This window comes from Esox lucius, chromosome 10, assembly GCF_011004845.1.
Source record: "Esox lucius isolate fEsoLuc1 chromosome 10, fEsoLuc1.pri, whole genome shotgun sequence".
Lineage (NCBI taxonomy): Eukaryota > Metazoa > Chordata > Actinopteri > Esociformes > Esocidae > Esox > Esox lucius.
The window spans coordinates 617,136-641,965 of record NC_047578.1 but is presented as its reverse complement, the minus strand read 5'-3'; the positions used below and the strand labels follow the sequence as shown (position 1 = coordinate 641,965).

Below are 24,830 nucleotides of genomic sequence, written 5' to 3'. Positions count from 1 at the left end.
ACCCATGGAATGACCCTGAGGGAAGCTGGTCATGTAATCACCCATGGAATGACCCTGAGGGAAGCTGGTCAAAGGGTTCAGCCTAACTTGAGCCGCTACACTGTAGCAAGCATCATAAGGACATTTAGAAATGAGAATCGCTTAGTACAGTCACTTTGCACTGAGTTTTGTAGCACTGCCATACTCCAATGAGAAACACAACAATACCATACATGTAAAAATACTGAAATTGTTACTTTACAGAATTGCTAGACGTCCAGATGCTGGGGGCAAAGGAAGAATGTTCACTGCAGAACAAGAGACCCATATAGTCAATATGGTGATTGCAAATAATTCCATAAGGCTACGAGAAATACAGCAGCGCATAATTGAGGATGACACCACCTTCCAAAACACACAATGTGAGCATTTCTGTATTGTGTCCTGTACTTGCCCGCAACAGAATCCGAATGAAACAAATCTACAGAGTTCCTTTTGAAAGAAACAGTGAACGTATGAAACAACTGCGATATGACTATGTGCAGGTAAGCTATAGTATCATTGGTGCTGAATCTGGAAGTGCATACTGTAGTGCTGTGCATGGGCCTGCTGTGCTGCATTTGTTTTGTCTTGTCCAGAGAGTGATGGATGCCATGGGTCATAAGCTGCTTTTTGTGGAAGAGGCAGGTTTTAACCTCACTAAAACCAGGAGACGTGGCAGGAACATTATTGGACAACATACCATAATCAATGTCCCAGGACAACGTGGTGGTAACATAACCATGTGTGCAACTATAAGTCAAAATGGTGTTGTTCACCATCATGCAACCCTAGGCCCATATGACACTGCACACATCATTACATTCCTGGACACCTTACATGACAGGCTCACTAATGTTCAGAGACCAGAGCGGACCAGATACATCATCATATGGGACAATGTTAGTTTCCATAGGGCTGCTTTGGTCCGCAACTGGTTTACAGATCACCCACTCTTCACTGTACTCAACCTCCCTGCATACTCTCCATTCTGGAATCCAATTGAAGAGTTCTTCTCTGCCTGGCGCTGGAAGGTCTATGACCGTCATCCCCATCAACACATAGCCCTTTTACAGACGATGGAGGAGGCATGTGGGGATATTGACCAGGCATCATGTCAGGCCTGGATACGGCATTCCAGAAGATATGTTCCCCGGTGCCTTGGACTGGAGGACCTTGCATGTGATGTAGACGACATTTTGTTGCCAGACCCAGAGAGACGACACGATGTAGACTGATTGTTTTCTTCTCAGTGAAATGACTATTTTGTGTTTTGACTTGGAAAAAAACACTTGTTTGTTTTGATGTGTGTAAATAAACACCAATACTTGAAGTTTGTATCCCTGTATGTTCACAGAACTATGAAAAAAGTCTGACCTCAAACTGCCAGATGTGTTTTTTATTCATGCCATCAGTGTGTAGTTGACGCATTGTGTGCTTATTAACAATTATGATTAGCCTGTGATTATTAATGTGATGACTTGTGTTAACTGTTTGATACGAAAATACAAATTTTACGAAGGTTTGAAAAGTTAAGCAAGGTTCATTAGCTTTTGCAAGAGAACTACAATGTTTTGCTGATTTGGTGAAAGGTTTTCGTATTTCTATGTAGAGTTTTGCAAAAATAGCCAATAGATACAGAAAATGTGCCTAAGCCATCAGAAAAAACTGTAATAAAAAAGGTTCAAGGTGTCAGGAAAATGTATTGATCTTAAAGCTATTATGTGAACCTAAACATACATTAAACATTTCAATCTACCACTAATTCACATTACACGCAGAGCCAGCAACTGTCAGTGTTTAAAGTTCCTACCCTGACCATGGTCGCTTGTCTGAGGGGGTAATTTGGGTAATAAGTAATGCAAAGGGACAGCAAATACCCAAGCCAAATAGCCCCATATCAGCCTAAACGTCTTTCCACCCATAACCTGCTGTCTTACAATGACAGGTGGCATGGGTGGGAATATAACTTGGACATGTAGATGTAGGGGGGGGGTCTTTGGATATTTGTTGCCCTTCCGGAGGGCTTTGGATTCTGGGGGCGACAAGGTGTGGCTTCGCGTTGTGTACTGTAGTTTACGTCGGTGTAACTATTCTGAGTTCAACACATTGTAGGATGAGAAGATATTAGCCTACATGTAAACCACAGCTAAAAACAAAAAGATACTTTAAACTACATAGCCTACCTAGTTAAACGCTTTTTGGTTCTTTTTTTGCGTCTACTTTTGCCTGTTAATGAGACATTTGGAGTTGTGAGACAGCAGCCAACTTCAAAATATTTTTTTTTGTCTGGATTGACCAACTGTTTAACGGACTACGGACAGAACTGGCTGTCAACAAACTGAGTGAAAACAACTCTGTCGCCGGACTAATTATAGTACTTGAATGCGACGTCAGTAACTGTATATCTCCAGGGTCAGTGTGCTGCGCTCCAACTCGGAACTCAATAATCGGGCTACAGAAGAAATTCTACCTGTTAATAAGGTACGTTGGCCGTGATCCTTCAAAATGTTATTTTGAAAATATAACGACTGTAATGACTCTATTATAGGCATAATGTATTTGATTGTTCCTTTTAGTTGACCGTTGCATGTTAATGATTAATTTGAGCGCAAAGTCCCAAAAGCCTCGCATTCAGAAGTAAGCAGAATAGTTTGTGTCTCAAGCAAAGGCTTTGAAAATAACATGTATAATGTTTTACGGACGTAGTAGGTTGTTGCTATAGCAACATGACACCTGCCTTCCGCATGATGGGTTAGTTACAGTTAGTTAAAGGGAAGATTTACATTTGAATATAACTGGTTTCGGCCCAAAGTCAACAGGTATATCCTGACAGGCTACGGTTCCTCAAAATGTGTGTTAAAACGTGTTCATTCTACTTAAAATATACGGTAACGGGTTGCGCCTTCTAGAAGTAGGCTAAACAAGAATATCCTGATAGGCTACGGTTTGAATGTGTATGCAATTGCAAATATTTTTTGTCACTTGATGCTGGAGCATAGGCTGTCCCTCAAAAACCGTGAAGGAAAGCCCAAACGCATCTAATGCACTTATTGGAGCTAATAAGGCGATTAATCGGTGTTGCAATAGGCATGCTTTGGCCTCACTGTGTGTTTTTGTATGTGTGTGTGTGTGTGTGTGGGGGGGGGGGGGGGGGGGGGGTTGTGGTTGTGTCAGCAGCTGGTCTTCTTACCTTGGGCTGTAACTAGGGAACCGTCCCAAATGACTCATTCACTATAGGCAGTATTGCAGTATGCTACTTTTCACATGGGCCCATAGGGAAATTGTGTAATTTGGGCTCCTTATGAAATGAACCAGAGGGTACGTTAGTCTACCTACAGACTACACAGGCTATTGTCTAGTTGGTTTCTTTACATACAGACATTTTGATTATTTAACTCTCACTTACACGCACTTGCTGTGACTTTCTTGGACAACTGTAGTCTTATTCAAGGAAACATCGGCTGTCACTAATTTCACTATGGCCTCTGTTTAAATGTAGTTCACTATATAAGAGGGGTTCTCTAGATTAGAAAGGGGCTTAGGTGGTTTGTGTAGCAAAGTTATGAAGTTCAGCAGACAGTTTACAATCCTCAAATAATGGAGGCACTATGAAGGTACAGCTGTACACATCATAATGTTATGTAGATCTTCTCTTTAGGAAGGTACAGCTGTACACATCATAATGTTATGTAGATCTTCTCTTTAGGAAGGTACAGCTGTACACATCATCATGTTATGTAGATCTTCTCTTTAGGAAGGTACAGCTGTACACATCATAATGTTATGTAGATCTTCTCTTTAGGACGGTACAGCTGTACACATCATAATGTTAGGTATATCTTCTCTTTAGGAAGGTACAGCTGTACACATCATAATGTTATCACATTACATTTAATATAATGGCAGCAGGAAGCAGTGGCCTATGGATTATTGACAAAAGCAGATAAAAGCAATAATAATAATAATTATTATTATTATTATTATTGTTATCTGTCAAAGGCCTGTCAAAATAGCTAGGTGTCTCGTCTTCTGATCTCACAGGGTTGTTCCAAACCCAGAGTGGGTTTATCTGAGAACACTCAGCATCCTGCCTTAAAGAAAATATCTGTTACACACCATCGATATTCGTTCACAAACAAACATATGATCATTATAAAGAACAGATTAAAAAATATATATGTTTGCCCAAAAACAATTACATCACAAGATGTCCTATATATAAATCAAACATTGGTTAGATTAGATTAGATTCAACTTTATTGTCATTGAACAGTACAAGTACAGTACAACAAAATGCAGTTATAGCATCTAACCAGAAGTGCAAATAGAAGAGGGCAGAAAATGTACAAGTGAAACAATTATGAACAATGCATATTACAAGTGGGATGTATAGATGTGCATTGAAGACAAATGCAAGTAAAAATGGCAATTCTGAATGTGCAGTGCAGGCAAATTGAAGGTGCAAGGTGGCAGGTGCAACTGAAATGCAGGGAAAGCAGAAATGAGGTTCCTGAGGTAGACAAGTACATGTACCAACTGAAAACGTCCTTATCAGACTTTGCAAAGCAATGTCAGAGTCCAGTAGTACAAAGAGAGTAGTGCAACAAGGTAAATAAAATATTGAACATTAAACATTAATTATTGTAAAATAAATTATTTTAGCACCTCAAATTGCGCAGTACAAAACAAAGCTAAGAAGCTAAATTGCGTAGTGAAACAATAACTAAAGTGCTAAGAAGGACATACTTTTTATGCCAGTTTATTTCCATGGATTTGCTTAGCATATTATAACAAAATTATCCCTTTAACAGGAAGTTAGTTGATTTAGCCACAAGATTCACGTTCACCACTAAATGGCAAAAGCAGTTTCACTATGTTCAGGTGGTAGTGTTCCCAGCCAGGAGGGCCAGGACCCCTTCGGTTACTACCAGTAAACTGGCTAGCTATGTGTGAGAGACTGAAAATTAGCAATTTTTGTAAATCCCCAATATCGACTAAAATACTTCATTCAGTAAATATATTTATCATGCCAATAAATAATTATTTAAAACATTGCCGCCCAGAGAGTAAAGAACAGTGGGGGAAGAGAGAGCACAGTGATGCAGAGAGGAGAGAGGTGAGTTGTTTATTAGTGTTCATTAATTGATATGTTTTGATGTTAAAGGCCTAAATATTTGTATCTAATCCATTGAACTCCACCAGTTAGTATGTTTGTGTGTGTTCAGTCCAGATTTTTTTTAAATTAATAACCTGATTAATTACCTACACTAGGCCTTGCTTTTTAGTAAACTTGCATGAAATGCAATTCATTGATACTTTTAAAAAATGTAATGTATTTTCGATTATATTCATGAATGATTTGTCGTATGAAAACTATCCGGAGAAATCCATAGTTTACCCACCTTTTTTTACCGTTTCATCACTGGGTACAGGGAACTCATAAAACCATTGGCTTACTGGTACAATTCACATTACAGGGTAATTGTGGGGTACTCTGGACAGAGCAAAATTTGGTTTGTGCTACAGTAACCGAAAAAGGTTACAAACCACTGTGTCTGGCACAGTGAGGGGTAATTCTCAGATTATTCTGTAAAACCAAAAGTATTTTTCCATCCTTAACAATAATAATAATATAATATATTTAGGTTAAACCAAAAAATAAACAACATTAAGGTAGCATGCCAAAGGATTTCTATAGCAGAAACTCCATTCTATATAGGTCAAAGGGCACCATTTGGGAAGTAGTATGTCAGCTCCATTTTAAAGCTGCTTGACACAGATATGAGGATGGAAATACCATCAGGGGACTATATGCCAGCTGTCTCACACACACACACACAGAAAAACACACATATACACACAACTCTAACACACACACACACACACAGAAACACACACACAGGAACACAAACACAGTAACAGTCAGAGAAACACAAACACAATGCTCACATTCTGGTATTCATGTCAGTTAAAATCAAATTAGGGAAACGTCATGTCTCACATTTGGGCTGAACATTGTTAACAGTCAGGTTCTGTTCTGGATGTTATTTGACTGTTGCTAAGCAGGCTAATTTCAACAGACATATGTCTGAAGCAGTGAGGGACACACTGATCCTTTTCGCTCACTCTGCTTTTCTCTGCTCTTTGAGGACATCCTGGAACATTCAAAACATCCATCGTAAAACATGGATGGAAGGCTCTGTGTGTGATCAACAATAAAAACATTGCTGATTTTTTATTTTTTTAAAGTTTAATATTCCAACCAAGAGTCTCAACAAAGAATTCAATTTGGCACCAAATTCTGCAAGTTCTTGATCTGTTTTCTAAACATGTTTCTGCAAAACAGTCTTGGGTTAAGGTATGAAAGAAGAAATGCGGGCTTAACGAGTGTCAAGAAAGAAGCAGAAGAACCAGCAAAAAAGAAAGGAGAAGAAATAATAAAGGAAGAGAAAGACAGAGAAATAAAAGAAAAAGGAGACGAGGAAGAGACATGGGTGCTTGTGGCAGCTGTTAAAAGGTTTTTAATTTCTGGTACTAGAATTTACTATATTGCTGGAGGCAAATTCTTGGGAAGTGTCTCAATAAATGTGACAGAATACAAGAATTCAGCCTACAATCATGAATGTTCTTGCGTGAAAAACGTGTTTTCTTTTATACTAGAAAGAAATCTAGTTCCAAAAACGAGTATTCTTAAAAAGTATTCATTCACCAATCGTTCTTAAGAAGAAATTCCTTCTTAAATATTCCAAAAAAATATTTTCTTATTTGGCATTTCTGCACACTCTAGTACACATTTGAGTGGTGACATGTTTGTGCCAAATAATTAGTTATTGCGTTTTATACTACTTCGTCATAAAATGTTATCTCAACACTAGATCGTTTTTTCATGCCAAGATTGAATATTTAGCTAGACACCATTAAGCTTCTCATGAAGTTTGCTTCCATCACAAATAGCATATATTAACTGTATGGCTTTTGCCACTGGCTGTTTTAATATTTAATATCTTACAAACCTGTAATAGTATCTTACTACTTGGAATAGTCATAAGAATTGAGCCCATGCTAGATGGCAGAACAGCGTTTGTTTTTCATTCATACATGAATTTCATTGATGCAATAACTATCAGCATAGGTGACAATAACTGACCTTTTTGTCAAGTGAAAAGACGAGAGAGATCGTGGAAACCTCTGCTCTTTTACTGCACAAGGGTTTGTGGTCAATATTACCCCACTGCTCAATTGACCACTGCACAAGGGTTTGTGGTCAATATCACCCCAAAAAGCATGCACAGATGCATACTTCGAAAATCCACCCAAAATAGTAGACCATCCAGGAACTTTTGGCATACTATTTTCAGCGTACTTTGGTTTGAGACCTACTAATCTTCTCGCATTACGAATGAGGCACAGGCCCTACTATATAGTGTGCAAGTGGGATTCATCATTATAATGGGATTCATCATTATAATAACATAGGTGAGAACAATTCTGCCATTTAAGAACATGTCATGAATCTGACATAGACCTTTCTTAGGACCTTTCTCAAGAAGATATTTAAGAAACAATGTAGGAAGATATTGGTGAATGAGGCCCAGTGTGCTTGAGACATTCATGTTGGCTGATACATTTTGCAGAATTTCTTTCCATGGTTGTAGAGGCATTTATGTCTGACTGCTAGTTAGTTCCTAGACAACAGAGGTCATTGTTTAACTCTTGTGAGACTCCTCTCATACAGAGTTACACATACACATACACATACACACACAAACACACACACAAACAAACACACACACATGTGCATTAACACACACATACACCTACACACACGTACACACACACACACATGCACATACACACACATGTACACACACACACACACATATGCATTAACACAGATGCACACACATACACACACACACACACACATGCATTAACACACACACAGATAATAAGCATAAGGGCTGTGCGATTCATGTTTTTTCATCGGTTTCATCGGTTTTTATCGGTTCGGTTATGATTATATAATAACTTTTTTTTGGTTTGCCATTACTGTTACAATAATTTTTGCATTAAATGCATGAAGCATTGACTAGTTTGGCTGGTTGTGTCCCTTATTGCAACGCTGGCCACTAACCGTCATGAATACTGGTAGAAGGGGATGTGACCACTGTTCATCAGCTGTCTGGGTGGCTGGTCTCATACTGACTCAAGAAAGTCTTAAAAATATGTATATGTTGAGGAGGTTATCAAACAATCCATAAGATGTATTTATAAAGCCCTTCTTACATCTGGGCTGTGTCCAGAGTCTATAAAACATATTCCAGGTCAAAAGCATGACTAGATTGACAAGGACACGGACAACTGGGGGGCGGGGGGGTCAGCGGAGCAGCAGCTGGAATCGTCAGGTATCGTCTTGATCTGTAACACAACCAAGAGGATTTTGGACAGGGGCAGCAACAAGTCTTTAAAGCCTGGTACTTGTGAGGTGTGGGCCAAGACCTCATGTCCTCCTATGTTTAAATGGAGAGCCCACCTGGCAAGACAGCAAGGGTGGACAGTATTAAGCCTACTGGTCACCTTCACGCCCCTGGGCCAGGCTACACCTAATTATAAACTGTGCTGTAGAGATGAGTCTTTAGTAGACACTCGAAAGTTTGGACAGAGTTTGCATTTCTAACCTAAAATGGTAGATCCTTCCACAGTAGTGGAGCTCTATGAGAAAAGGCCCTGCCTCCAGCTGTTTGTTTAGAAATTTTAGGTACAATTAAAAGGCCTGCATCTTGCAATCGTAGGTTACGTGTAGGTATATATGGCTGGATCATTTCAGCAAGGTAAGAAGGAGCAAGTCCATGTATTGATTTATAGGTTAACAATAAAACCTTAAAATCAGCCCTAACCCTAACAGGCAGCCAATGTAAAGAGGCTAGTACAGGAGTAATGTGTTCAAATGTTTTAATTCTAGTTAGGATTCTAACAGCGTGTTCAGCACTAATTGAAGTTTATTTATTGATTTATCAGGGTAACCGGAGAGAAGAGCATTACAGTAATCTAATCTAGAAGTAACGAAAGCATGGATTCGTTTTTCTATAAAAAGTTTCAGAGTTTTGCAATTTTCCGAAGATCAAAAAAGTAGCTCTTGAGATATTTTATATGTTCATCAAAGGAGAACATATAAAATTGAATTTTTTTGGGCTACGACCATACAACCATCAAGGTTCTCCGTCATCCACTTCCTAGTATCTGAAACGCATGCTTACATTGAAATATATAACTGTGTGTCTTCAGCATAACAGTGAAAGTTGACATTGTGATTCCGGATTACATCACCCAGAGGCAGCATATATAGTAATAACAATAATGGGCCCAGAACCGAGCCTTGACGAACACCAAAACAGACATTTGATTTGTCAGAGGACATGCCATCCACACATTCGAACTGATATCTTTCAGATAAATAAGATTTAAACCAGGCTAGAACATGTCCACATAGCCCAGTATAGGTTTCCAGTCTCTCTAAGAGAAGGGAGTGATCTATTGTGTCAAAGGCAGCAGGTTATCTTCAGTATTTTTCAACCAATCCAGTAACATTGTGTGTTGTGATCATAGGAATCTTAGGCTTTTTTTCTGCCCCTATCCATCTCTCCCTCTGTCACTTGTGAAAACCTCCTTTTTGGGGCATGCTGTGGAAAGTGATTACCCACACTCACACAACTGATGAGTGTTGTGGGTAGGAGGATCTAATTTCTCTGGAGAGGAAAGATTTCTCTGTTCGTAACTTCCTGTTTGCTGCGTCTCATGGTGAAAGCACTTCCTGTCCGGAGAGGAATGGGGTCGGCTCAGGTTGGCTGCTTCGAGAAAATGAACAATGGCATTCATGTTGGATCAACATTTTTTTTGACATAATCCCAGAGAAAGTAGTTGCACAGATCTAAGTTAAGGAAAGGTACTGGACAGAAAAGACTCTGGTTAATGTAATTGGCTGTCATGGGAAAAACATAAATACAAATAAATAAAATCAATCGTATTGTCATTGAACAGTACGAGTACAGTACAACGAAATGCAGTTAGCATCTAATCAGAAGTGCAAATAGAAGAAGAGGTCAGGAAATGTACAAGTATTAAGTATATGTATGTTACAAGTGGAATGTATAGATGTCCAATGAAGGCAAAAACTGTGAATATGGCAATTCTAAATGAGGCATGAAGGCAAATAGAGGAGGGCAGAAAATGTCCAAGGATTTATGTATGTGTATGTATAAGTGGAAAATGAATAGTTGTGCGATGAGGCAAATGCAAATACAATTGGCAGTTTTAACTATGTAATCAAGCAAGTAAAACAAATAATAAACAGGCCGTCATAATTTTTTTGTTGGTATATATATCCATTTCATGTAGGGTCCGCAATATCTTTCTTGAAAAGTAATGGGGCAATGTTAATAGGGTCCCCTTTTCTACAAACTGGTGTTCATCCCATTTTTGTCAGCATATGCTTTTAATGTGGCTCATTGGTGTAGATTGGGAATTGAGAGAAGTGAGAGGGATTGGAATGCTACCTAATCGGATGTGCATCAACTACATAACAAGATGTGCATCAACTACCTAACCGGATGTGCATCAACTTCTAAAGAGTATGTGCATCAACTACCTAACCGGATGTGCATCAACTACCTAACCGGATGTGCATCAACTTCTAAAGAGGATGTGCATCAACTACCTAATAGGATGTGCATCAACTTCTAAAGAGGATGTGCATCAACTACCTAACCGGATGTGCATCAACTTCTAAAGAGGATGTGCATCAACTACCTAATAGGATGTGCATCAACTTCTAAAGAGGATGTGCATCAACTACCTAATAGGATGTGCATCAACTTCTAAAGAGGATGTGCATCAACTACCTAACCGGATGTGCATCAACTTCTAAAGAGGATGTGCATCAACTACCTAATAGGATGTGCATCAACTTCTAAAAAGGATGTGCATCAACTACCTAACCGGATGTGCATCAACTTCTAAAGAGGATGTGCATCAACTACCTAACCGGATGTGCATCAACTTCTAAAGAGGATGTGCATCAACTACCTAACCGGATGTGCATCAACTTCTAAAGAGGATGTGCATCAACTACCTAATAGGATGTGCATCAACTTCTAAAGAGGATGTGCATCAACTACCTAATAGGATGTGCATCAACTTCTAAAGAGGATGTGCATCAACTACCTAACCGGATGTGCATCAACTTCTAAAGAGGATGTGCATCAACTACCTAATAGGATGTGCATCAACTTCTAAAAAGGATGTGCATCAACTACCTAACCGGATGTGCATCAACTTCTAAAGAGGATGTGCATCAACTACCTAACCGGATGTGCATCAACTTCTAAAGAGGATGTGCATCAACTACCTAACCGGATGTGCATCAACTTCTAAAGAGGATGTGCATCAACTACCTAATAGGATGTGCATCAACTTCTAAAGAGGATGTGCATCAACTACCTAATAGGATGTGCATCAACTTCTAAAGAGGATGTGCATCAACTACCTAACCGGATGTGCATCAACTTCTAAAGAGGATGTGCATCAACTACCTAACCGGATGTGCATCAACTTCTAAAGAGGATGTGCATCAACTACCTAATAGGATGTGCATCAACTTCTAAAGAGGATGTGCATCAACTACCTAATAGGATGTCCATCAACTTCTAAAGAGGATGTGCATCAACTACCTAACCGGATGTGCATCAACTTCTAAAGGGGATGTGCATCAACTACCTAACCGGATGTGCATCAACTTCTAAAGAGGATGTGCATCAACTACCTAACCGGATGTGCATCAACTTCTAAAGAGGATGTGCATCAGCTACCTAACAAAATGTACATCGCCTCTATGGAACTTTGTGATTGGTTCACCCAGGTGAGTGTCATTTGTCAGGACGTCAGAACACAAGTCACAAGCCTGTAGTTGTAATGAAGCTACCTCAGCACTTATCATCTCTATGTTGGTTGCCAACCACAAAGGTATCAGCTTTGTTGCCGACATGCCGTACACTTCTGATTCTGTTGTGTTTGGCAGGCCTGAGATTCTGTTCTGTGTTCGGCAGGCCTGAGATTCTGTTCTGTGTTCTACAGGCCTGAGATCCTGTGGCCAGACATGCCTGTCCCTCCTCCTCCCCCTCCTGTGCCCCCTCCTCCCCCACCCCCTTGCACTGCCCTCCCTCCACAGGTAAGGCACACACACACTCAACCACCTGGCTGGTATTTGCATTATTCATTTGAGGTACAGTTACACACACACACAGCCTCAAAGTAACACACATGTGTGGATCCAGCTTTTCTCTGGCCTTTATACCACGAGTACCTCTTTGACTTTCAGACAGTACATATATAACAGTGTGAACTAGCAGCAATTGGTAAAACTTATTGAATATTATAAATAAATATTAGTGCAATAAGCTTATGAATGGTTACATAGCACACTGCAACTACGTAGTGAGAATTAAGAAGAAAAAATGTACACACAGCAAAACAATATAGCAAGAGGATAGAGCAATAATGTACATAACACTGTACATAGCAGCAGTTTAAAAAGAGTACTGTAAACAAGCAGCAATATTGGTAGTAGGATTGAATATTGTAGAAATGGCAAGTATGGCAGTAATATAGACAGATCAGCCATTACATTATGACCCCCTGCCTAATATTGTGTAGGTCCTCCTTTTGCCACCAAAACAGCCCTGACCATCGAGGCATGGACTCCACTAGACCTCTGAAGGTGTGCTGTGGTATCTGGCACCAAAACGTTAACAGGAGATCCTTTGTCCTGTAAGTTGGAAGGTGGGGCCTCCATGGATCGGACTTGTTTGTCCAGCACATCCCACAGATGGTGGATTGGATTGAGATCTGGGGAATTTGGAGGCCAAGTCAACACCTTGAACTCGTTGTTGTGTTCCTCAAACCATTCCTGGAACATTTTTGCTTTGTGGCAGAGCGCATTATCCTGCTGAAAGAGACCAATGCCATCAGGGAATACTGTTGCCATGAAAGGGTAAACATGACCTGCAACAATGTTTAGGTAGGTAGAACGTGTGAAAGTAACATCCACATGAATGGCAGGACCCACATTTGTCCCTTAAAGTCTCTCAGATTCTTACGCTTGCCCATTTTTCCTGATTCTGACACATCAACAGAATGTTCACTTGCTGCCTAATATATCCCACCCACTGACAGGTGCCATGATAACGAAATGATCAGTGTTGTTCACTTCACCTGTCAGTGGTCATAATGTTATGGCTGATGGGTGTTTATTGTTGCTTTATTTTATTTTTCAATTTATTTAAATTTTATTTTCTGTCTAGCTATAGTTTTGCTTCTATATTCTTCTTGACTCTCACTAAGTAGTTGTCAGGTGTCACAATAATTTCATTGTGCAGGATGATGCTGTGTTTTTTGGTGCATTTGACAAATAAATCTTGAAACTTGAAACTATCTATATCATGTTATTCACTATAACCAGATAGATTTATATCATGTTATTCACTATAACCAGTGACATCTATATCATGCTATTCAATATAACCAGAGACATCTATATCATGTCATTCACTATAACCAGAGAGATCTATATCATTCTATTCAATATAACCAGAGATCTATATCATGTTATTCACTATAACCAGAGACATCTATATCATGCTATTCAATATAACCAGAGACATCTATATCATGTTATTCACTATAACCAGAGACGTCTAAATCATGTTATTCACTATAACCAGAGACATCTATATCATGCTATTCAATATAACCAGAGACAAATCTATATCATGTTATTCACTATAACCAGAGACGTCTAAATCATGTTATTCACTATAACCAGAGACATCTATATCATGTTATTCACAATAACCAGAGACACCTATATCATGTCATTCACTATATCCAGAGACATCTATATCATGTTATTCACTATGACCAGTGACATCTATATCATGTTATTCACCATAACCAGTGACATCTATATCATGTTAATCACTATGACCAGTCATATCTATATCTTGTTATTCACCATAACCAGTGACATCTATATCATGTTATTATGTTGTTGTTGTTAGCAATAAGGAAGCTTTGATGGTATCTTGCCAATATACCCTGGTGCTGTGTCTGTGATGTGAGCTGTAGATCTGGCCGTAGCCATGTGACCTGACCAGGAACAATTCTGTTCTTTCAGCATCTCACTCTCTCTGTTTTTCTCCTAGTCCTGGACAGAACCTTCTAATCTCCAGAGTAATGTAAGGGCTGGAGGAGGAGGAGGAGGAGGAAGGAGCGCCCTGCTGGCAGACATCCAGAAAGGAGCGAGGTTAAAGAAGGTTGCACAGACCAACGACCGTAGTGCCCCCATCTTTGATAGTGAGTACACACTCATGTGCACACACATTGAACACACTTATTAATTGCTAATAGCATCCATTCAAATATTAAACATTTACCCGGATCAGTTAAGGTGTCTGGGACTACACGCTTTCTCAGCGAGGTTGCCACTGCTTTTTTCAACTCCCAATCATTTCGTGACTTTGCAGAGTTTGGTATTAGGTGCCTTGTCAGGAGGCTGTGTGTCACAGGGTGCTCCAAGTTGATGCACACATGGGTCTCGCTGCACAGGGCTGTAGTTGTGCACTAGAGACTGGAGTGTGGGCAGGATGCCCCGATAGTTTGCCAGTTGTCATCTGTGAGCTACAGGGTCCTGGCATCACTCAGCTTAGTGATGGTCCTGTGTGGCAGGGTCACTGCCACTTACCCATCTCTACTCATGGAGCCGCTCAAAAACACATCACAGATCCGAGTGCCAACATGTTGGACAGTACATAATGAGCTTGTGTAAAGGCAGATTTAGCTGCTCCTGATTTTTAGACCCTCCTGTCACAAAAGTGCTGTGATGGAAACGGGTCACCAACCTTCCACCACCAGACTCTCCCTGGCCTCTTTAAAGCCGTCACTGATGGCCAGGTGGAGCGTATGGGCAAATCAGGTGCCGAAAATGAGGTGATGAGGGTCTGCGTTTGTCTGTCCGGTGACAAAGCTGGTGGTCTTGTGGTACACTAGCTTGACATTGCATATTTTACAATTCACATGATTTTAGTCATCAACTTAAATAATAATAATAAAACATTTTATTTTTAGGTGCCTTTCTAAGCACTCAAGTTCACCATACAAGACACAAATCACAATAAAGATATCAACAAACAGAACAATGCTAAAAGCAGATGAAAAGTGATCATGTTGGATATGCCAGGGTGAAAAGATGAGTTTTCAGACGGGTTTTGAAAATGGAAACAGAGTTGAGGCGAGGGGCAGAGCGGATGAAGGCTCTAAACCCCATAGTGGTCAAACGGCAGGAGGTACAGTGAGGTGAATAGAAGGAGACCTGAGAATACGGGTGGGTATGTTGATATGAAGGAGGTACAGTGAGGTGAATAGAAGGAGAAGACCTGAGAGTACGGGTGTGTATGTTGATATGAAGGAGGTACAGTGAGGTACAGATGAGTGAGGTTGTGATTGGGCTTGAAGGTGAGGAGCAGAATCTTAAAATCAATCCAGTATTTTACTGGGATCCATTCTAACTGCTGAAGAACAGGAGTGATGTGATTAATAGATGTTCTGGTGATGATACGAGCAGCAGTTGCTAGCCATTTTTCCAGTTTTGAGTGCCAAATGAAAGGAGACTGCAGCAGATCGCAGAGTCACATGGCCTACCTTTTTTGCTTATTATTTTATCATTGACAGCTTCACAAATATTAGAATTCATGACACATGGAAAGCTTATTTTGCTGGACCAAGTAAGCGGATCCATCCGACTAAAGCGAATGTCTCTTACAGAGTGAGTGAGTGAGTGAGTGACTACCCCTTGGTAAATAGCAGAGTGGTTAGAGACGCAGACTCTTACTCAGGGGAACAGTGTTTGAGCCTCTCTGCATTCAAAGCAAATTATTCATTAGGATTTGTTTAGGATAGACAAAAACTAGCCAAAACCTTCAGAAGCTACATTATAGTAAGCCTAAAATTGTTTATGGTTATATTCAGACTATTTCTGGGGGATTTGCGAAGTACGCAACCATGCATGCTTTTTCGGGTAGCCTAATATACATCAGCTCACAACCCCTTTCACAGTAAAAGAGGACGGATTTCCATGATTCTCTCATTAGACCAAAAAGTCAGATATTTATAGTTATTGTATCAGGGTCTTTCACGAATGAAAGAAAAACAAATGTTGTTGTGCCATGAAATGAAATTGCACAAAACAAATTATGCATTAGGATGTATTCAGGATAGACAAATACTTCGCTGGATACAACCTTCTGTAGCTACATTATAGTAAGCTTAAAAGAAAACTGTTTGTGGTTATATTGCAACTATTTCTGGTAGATCTTTGAAGTATGCATCTGTGTATGCTTTTTAAGGTAATATTGGCTAGGTCACAACCCCTTGGGCAGTAAAAGAGAAGAGGCTTCCACAGTCTCTTGTCTTTTCACTTGACGGAAATATCAGTTATCGTCATCAACAGTGTATATAAAAAGTCTACACACCCCTGTAAAAATGCCAGGTTTTTGTGATGTAAAAGAAGGAGACAAAGATAAATTATATCAGAAATTTTCCACTTTTGATGGAAAAATTTGAATTTTTTTTTACCTCCAACTACTCTCATAATTATTCAAATGCTAAAAGGTATTCAAATACTAATTTTATAATGTTCGGATATTCGATTTACCAAGGCCATCCCTAATTTTGAGTGTCACAAAAATGTTTCTGTAGATCTACAGGTTATCTACTGACGATCAAAAATATTTTACCTAACTATCTACTAACCATAACCTTAACATTTATTCTAACCCTAAACTTAACCTTAACCCAAACCTTAACTTTTTCCCTAAAACTTATTCTAAACATAACCCTAACCTTAGCAAGCAGTTGCTTATCAACAGACAGTTTGCTGATAGTATTATCATCTATAGAAAATCTGCTGATGGAAAATGGGATTCTCAAAATTGTGTTTGCTTGGGTCAGGGAGGGAGATAGAAATGTAGGGAAAGTAAAGAGGTGGGGGAGAGAAAGAGGACGGAAAAAGACAGATGGGACAGAGATACAGATAGATAGAAACCAGGGGAAGCAGGACAGGAACAGTAAGAACACAGATAGAAACCAGGGGAAGCAGGACAGGAACAGTAAGAACACAGATAGAAACCAGGGGAAGGAGGACAGGAACATTAAGAACACAGATAGAAACCAGGGGAAGCAGGACAGGAACATTAAGAACACAGATAGAAACCAGGGGAAGCAGGACAGGAACAGTAAGAACACAGATAGAAACCAGGGGAAGCAGGACAGGAACAGTAAGAACACAGATAGAAACCAGGGGAAGCATAACAGGAACAGTAAGAACACAGATAGAAACCAGGGGAAGCAGGACAGGAACAGTAAGAACACAGATAGAAACCAGGGGAAGCAGGACAGGAACAGTAAGAACACAGATAGAAACCAGGGGAAGGAGGACAGGAACATTAAGAACACAGATAGAAACCAGGGGAAGCAGGACAGGAACATTAAGAACACAGATAGAAACCAGGGGAAGCAGGACAGGAACAGTAAGAACACAGATAGAAACCAGGGGAAGCAGGACAGGAACAGTAAGAACACAGATAGAAACCAGGGGAAGCATAACAGGAACAGTAAGAACACAGATAGAAACCAGGGGAAGCAGGACAGGAACAGTAAGAACACAGATAGAAACCAGGGGAAGCAGGACAGGAACAGTAAGAACACAGATAGAAACCAGGGGAAGCAGAACAGGAACAGGGTCAGATAGTTTACAAAACGGTGGATGAGTTCACGTTATGAGCTGAAGGTTATTCTCAGTGACACCCACACACAGAGAATACATTCACAATTTCATACACTTCAGGAAAGAATGCCCAACAACAGATAAGGACAGACTGAGCAGGAAACTACTGTGGGAAAAACAGTTGTCCATATTAATGAAACACTGTCCAAAACACACAATTATCTATATTAAAGAAATACTCTCTGAAACACACAATTATCTATATTAATAGAAACAGTGTCTGAACCACAATATTATCTATATTAAAGACATACTCTCTGAAACACACAATTATTTATATGAAAGAAATACTCTCTGAAACACACAATTATCTATATTAAAGAAATACTCTCTGAAACACACAATTGTTTATATGAAAGAAATACTCTCTGAAACACACAATTATCTATATTAAAGAAACACTGTCTGAAACACACAATTATCTATATTAAAGAAACCCTGTCTGAAAAGCACAATTATCTATATTAAAGAAACCCTGTCTGAAACACACAATTATCTATATTAAAGAAACCCTGTCTGAAATACAGAATTCTCTCTGTTAAAGAAATGTGGGCTGAAACACAATTATCTTTAAAGAGAAACAGGCTGAAAAATACAACTCTATTGCAGCATAATACATATTGACTAATTTGGTGTCACACGGTGACATCATGAATCATATTCACTTCTTTGGTGTCACATGGTGACATCATAAAACATATTGACTCATTTAGTGTCACATTGTTACAACATAAAACATATTGACTGGTTTAGTGTTACATTGTTACAACATAGAACATATTGACTGGTTTAGTGTCACATTGTTACAACATAGAACATATTGACTGGTTTAGTGTTACATTGTTACAACATAGAACATATTGACTGGTTTAGTGTCACATTGTTACAACATAGAACATATTGACTGGTTTAGTGTCACATTGTTACAACATAGAACATACTGACTGGTTTAGTGTTACATTGTTACAACATAGAACATATTGACTGGTTTAGTGTCACATTGTTACAACATAGAACATATTGACTGGTTTAGTGTTACATTGTTACAACATAGAACATATTGACTGGTTTGGTGTTTCCTTCTAGAGCCCAAGGCCAGTGGGGATGGAGATGTGTCTGGCAGTGGTGGCTCTACCCAGGGAGTATCTGGGGCAGGTGTGGAGGCTGCCAGGCCCTCTCTAGGTGGGCTGTTTACTGGGGGGTTCCCCACACTTAGACCTGCTGGACAGAGAGACAACACAGGGAAGAAGACAGGTAGGTTAGTGTGGATGGATGAGTATAATGTCTGTCTGTGGGTGTCTTCCTCTTTTGTTTGTCAGTCTGTCTGCCTGCTTTTCCTTCTTGCCTCTCTCTTATTTCTTTCTCACCATCTACTTTATGTCTTGAACTGTTGGTTTACTGTATATTATGTGCTGTGTGTGTGTCAGTTTCTCGCTCTAGCTCTTCAGCTGGACTGAAGCCACAGTGGAACCCACCATCCGCATCAACAGAAAACGGCCACACCCCTGACCCATCCTTGCCTTCCCATTGGCCGACAGAGAGAGAAAGCCCTGCCCACCGACCTGCCCACACAGCCTCAGCCCCCTCCTCCCCCTCTCACATCAAACCACCGCCCCTTATTACTGCCCCCTCTATCCCCCCCCCCCTCCCTCCCTCCTTCCATGAACGCCCCAGCAGCAAACCTCCCCCGCCCCCCCCTACCCAAACCACCAAGCCAACATGGCTGCCAATCCAGCAGCCTCAACCTTTAACCCAGCCCTCCACCCCTCCTCCCCCACCTCCCCCCTCAACGCCCTCCTCCTCTCTCCCCAACCGCTACTCTGGGTCCTTCTTCCCTCTGCCTCCTCCTCCTCCCATCCTCTCCTCCTCTACTTATGAATCTAGGTTCTTCTTCCCCAGTCCTCTCTCCCCCCCTCCAGCTCCCCCTGATTCCTTTACCCCCAGCTGCTCGTCCACTCTACACCCTCCACCACCCAAGATCCCCCCAGGGCCACCCCCAACCACAAGGCCCCCGGTGCCCCCTCTACCTCCATCTTATCCCTGTGCCGCCCCCAGCAGAAGACCGCCAGCCGTCCCCAGGAGTGCTGGTACTGTCCTTGGTTGTAATAGGGGTTACAGGAGGGCTGGTACTGTCCTTGGTGGTAATAAGGGTTACAGGAGTGCTGGTACTGTCCTTGGTTGTAATAGGGGTTACAGGAGTGCTGGTACTGTCCTTGGTGGTAATAGGGGTTACAGGAGTGCTGGTACTGTCCTTGGTTGTAATAGGGGTTACATTGTGATGGTACTGTCCTTGGTGGTAATAGGGGTTACAGGAGTGCTGGTACTGTCCTTGGTTGTAATAGGGGTTACATTGTGATGGTACTGTCCTTGGTGGTAATAGGGGTTACATTGTGATGGTACTGTCCTTGGTTGTAATAGGGGTTACATTGTGATGGTACTGTCCTTGGTGGTAATAGGTGTTACATTGTGATGGTACTGTCCTTGGTTGTAATAGGGGTTACATTGTGATGGTACTGTCCTTGGTTGTAATAGGGGTTACAGGAGTGCAGGTACTGTCCTTGGTTGTAATAGGGGTTACATTGTGATGGTACTGTCCTTGGTGGTAATAGGGGTTACATTGTGATGGTACTGTCCTTGGTTGTAATAGGGGTTACATTGTGATGGTACTGTCCTTGGTGGTAATAGGTGTTACATTGTGATGGTACTGTCCTTGGTTGTAATAGGGGTTACATTGTGATGGTACTGTCCTTGGTTGTAATAGGGGTTACAGGAGTGCAGGTACTGTCCTTGGTTGTAATAGGGGTTACATTGTGATGGTACTGACATTCTGACAGACAGTTCAGTGTGTGTGTGTGTGGGGGGGTCCTGACATTTTGACAGACAGTTCAGTGTGTGTGTGTGTGGGGGGGGGGTCTTGACATTCTGACAGACAGTTCAGTGTGTGTGTTTGGGGAGGGGTCCTGACATTCTGTTTACTTTCCCAACAGGTGTGGGGAGGTCATTGGCCCCTCCACCCGCGCCCCCGGCCCGATCCCCATCCACTGAGCTGACCAGTCGGATCCCTCCCCCTCCTCCCCCCCCCCCCCCTTCCTTAATGAAGAATGGACACAGTCTACACAGCCTGGGTGAGACCCACAGCATTCAGGTGTTCAGTGTCTGGCTGTCTGAGTGTCTGGGTGTCTGTATGTTTGGGTGTCTGTGTGTCTGTGTGTCTGGGTGTCTGAGTGTCTGGGTGTCTGAGTGTCTGGGTGTCTGAGTGTCTGGGTGTCTGGGTGTCTGGGTGTCTGAGTGTCTGGGTGTCTGGGTGTCTGGGTGTCTGGGTGTCTGGGTGTCTGAGTGTCTGGGTGTCTGGGTGTCTGGGTGTCTGGGTGTCTGAGTGTCTGGGTGTCTGGGTGTCTGGGTGTCTGAGTGTCTGGGTGTCTGAGTGTCTGAGTGTCTGGGTGTCTGTGTGTCTGTGTGTCTGTGTGTCTGTGTGTCTGGGTGTCTGAGTGTCTGTGTGTCTGGGTGTCTGGGTGTCTGAGTGTCTGGGTGTCTGGGTGTCTGTGTGTCTGGGTGTCTGAGTGTCTGGGTGTCTGGGTGTCTGAGTGTCTGGGTGTCTGGGTGTCTGGGTGTCTGGGTGTCTGGGTGTCTGAGTGTCTGGGTGTCTGTGTGTCTGTGTGTCTGAGTGTCTGAGTGTCTGGGTGTCTGAGTGTCTGGGTGTCTGAGTGTCTGGGTGTCTGGGTGTCTGAGTGTCTGGGTGTCTGGGTGTCTGGGTGTCTGAGTGTCTGGGTGTCTGGGTGTCTGGGTGTCTGAGTGTCTGTGTGTCTGGGTGTCTGTGTGTCTGGGTGTCTGAGTGTCTGTGTGTCTGGGTGTCTGGGTGTCTGAGTGTCTGGGTGTCTGAGTGTCTGTATGTTTGGGTGTCTGAGTGTCTGAGTGTCTGGGTGTCTGGGTGTCTGAGAGTCTGGGTGTCTGGGTGTCTGAGTGTCTGGGTGTCTGGGTGTCTGAGTGTCTGAGTGTCTGAGTGTCTGAGTGTCTGGGTGTCTGAGTGTCTGGGTGTCTGAGAGTCTGGGTGTCTGGGTGTCTGAGTGTCTGAGTGTCTGGGTGTCTGGGTGTCTGGGTGTCTGAGTGTCTGGGTGTCTGAGTGTCTGTGTCTGGGTGTCTGTGTCTGGGTGTCTGAGTGTCTGTATGTTTGGGTGTCTGGGTGTCTGAGTGTCTGGGTGTCTGGGTGTCTGGGTTTATAACCTTTATGTGTATGTGTTTTTTAAGATGTTGCATTTCCAGATTAATCTTTGGTGATCAGGGTGAAATCCTGAGACCTTGTCGAGGTCTGGGATTAGGAGTGTGTAGTGTGAGCATGGATGTAATGAAATATTTGGGAACAGGAAATCTGTATATGTGTGACTGTTAGATTTTTTGATAATCATTACATTGTGTCATTTTTCTCTTTGTCACTGTGATTTGGGGGAATGAGGCTGAATTGCGTAGCAATGACGGTTTGTTGAAGTTGAGAACTGTGTGTCCGTTCGTTTGCTGTGTTAACCTTTTCCACCCTGGTCTTTCAGATGACTTTGAGTCCAAGTTTCAGTTCCACTCCATAGAAGACCTCCCCCCCCCCGAGGTGTTCAGATCCTTTCCACGCACGTATCCCAGCAAAGAGGACAGAGGAGGTGGGCTTTCGGAGCATGGGAATGTGGGTGTGGACCTTCCACTGTACGGGTCAGGAAGCTATTGTCTTCATGTTCCTACTCGTCTGATTTTCTTTTCTGTCCCCTCCCTTCCTTCCACTCCCCATCCCTACTTCCTTCTCCCCATCCCTACTTCCTGTTCCCCATCCCTACTTCCTGCTCCCCATCCCTACTTCCTGTTCCCCATCCCTACTTCCTGCTCCCCATCCCTACTTCCTGCTCCCCCAGTCCAACCCAAACCTCCAGGGCTACAGACACACATGCGGTGAAACAACCTGGATCCTGTTCTGATCTTCCACACTCCCACACACCGATTCAGCATTTGGCCCTATCGGCCTCTTCCTCGTTCTCATCAGTCCCGAAGGCCCATGGACTAATGGACAACAGAGTCCTTGTGTGTGTGTGTGTGTGTGTGTTGTGAATACAATACAGTGTCACACCCAGTACTGGATATGTGACCTCCAACCTTCTCCAGTGTGGAATGTTTTGAATGTGGAGTGCTGTCCACAATCTGCCTACACCCTCTGTCTTTCACCCCTCCCAGTCTTCCAGAGACGATATCCACACACTCTCTGTCTCACTCAGTGTTTGTGTCCACTGTTACTGCTGAAGAGGTGAAGAAATCTGTGGTGGTATTTGAAGATGTTATTTTTTTAAAGTGTATTACAGTTAATTTGAATGCTGACTGGACTGTATCACCAAATAGTTTGAAACAATCATGGATCCTCTATGAACATTGACAAGTAGACTATCACAATGTAAATATGGTTGTTTTATGGTTGTCTTATGGTTGTTTTATGGTTTTATGGTTGTCTTATGGTTCCGTCAATATTTTTTTTAAATATATTTTCATACACTTGATACTTTATTGGATATGAAAGTGGCGAAATATTGATTAGCCTTTTTACTAAAAGAACAGTAGGTCAGATTCAGTACCACACTACATAACATTTTAAGATTTAAATAAAAATATTATTTTAATATAATGTCCTTCTTCCCAATCACATCTTTCATGTAAAACACTACCTTAAAATCAACTTTGTGTTAATATCTTTATGCTCCCCCCACCCCACCAACTCAGAGATGAAAATGAAACCATTAAATGATGAGAGAAACAGGAAAATGCACTGGAAATGTGTAATGCAGGGGGAATGTTAGGATGCAGTATGGTCTGAATCTGTTCTCAATGACTTGCAACCCACTAAACATAACAATCCTATCTCACTATTGAAGACATTATGACACTAGTATTGAACTACCTACCATTTTAATATGGAGAAAGCTATGTGATGCAATTCTTAGATTTCTGTTATACTACATCATACAATCAGAAATATTGTTTATTGTGTACTATCAAGAGTTGTTCATGATTGCCTTATATAAAGCACTGGATCCCAACAGGCTATCATAGTCTACTATATTAGAGGCTAAAACTCCTGGGTCCATTCATGAGTACAGTACATCACTGAAAAACAGCGCCTCCTGGTGGACCATAGTGATGAGACATTCTCAGCAGGGATAATTTTGTTCTGGAATATTAGGGAGATGTTTTATTAAACTGCTTCTAAACATTATGTATGGTTTCTACTGTGCATAAACCCATATTTCTGGGCTACTTGAATACTGAAACAGATCAGATAGATAAGGTCTCAAGAATCATTTTAAAATAAGAAATGAAACTAGTCATGTAGTACATGATTGAATGACTAGTTAATAAATTGGATACCTTTTTGTGAGCATCAAGATTGTAATTGTTGTTGTTGTTTTTCACTTCTCTCATTTCTCTATGTTTTTGCATTGTCCTGTAGTACCTTTCCCGTAAGCGTCTGTGAGGTTGGCCCTGTGTCTCCTATGAATATAACCATTAAACCTGGACTAACAGAAGGCTTGAATTCAAATCAACCCATCCAACATGAGTACATATTGTTTGAAGTACAGTACATCAAGAAATCCTAAAACCTGCTCATGGAAAAACAATATGCTAATTCATGGGGCAAATGTAGCTTTGTGATGCTTGTTTGAGTTTCATGTGTATGTTTTGGCTTCAGACAAACAATGTTTTACTTTTAAGTCAATGGATAATTCCTGATCAAGGCTTGTGTTGATTGTCGATTGAGCCAAGGGAATATTACAGGGTCCTTTCCAACAGAACCAGTGTGAATGTCATGGGGTCCTTTCCAACAGAACCAGTGTGAATGTCATGGGGTCCTAACCAACAGAACCAGTGTGAATTTCATGGGTTCCTGTCCAAC

At 41.4% G+C, this 24,830-nt stretch overlaps 1 long non-coding RNA gene across 2 annotated transcripts; it reads left to right on the top strand.

Annotated features, from left to right (window-relative positions):
- Window positions 1-2,066: 2,066 nt before the first annotated feature.
- On the top strand, window positions 2,067-24,323 carry wipf3. Of its 2 annotated transcripts, XR_004576280.1 has the most exons (9): window positions 2,067-2,502; window positions 12,151-12,244; window positions 14,277-14,427; window positions 19,001-19,168; window positions 19,342-20,001; window positions 20,041-20,133; window positions 20,902-21,039; window positions 22,456-22,560; window positions 22,807-24,323. It is a non-coding gene; the product is annotated as a WAS/WASL interacting protein family member 3 (long non-coding RNA). The 2 variants fall into 2 exon arrangements; XR_003782322.2 differs by lacking the exons at window positions 2,067-2,502; window positions 20,041-20,133 and adding an exon at window positions 5,672-6,538.
- Window positions 24,324-24,830: the final 507 nt, after the last annotated feature.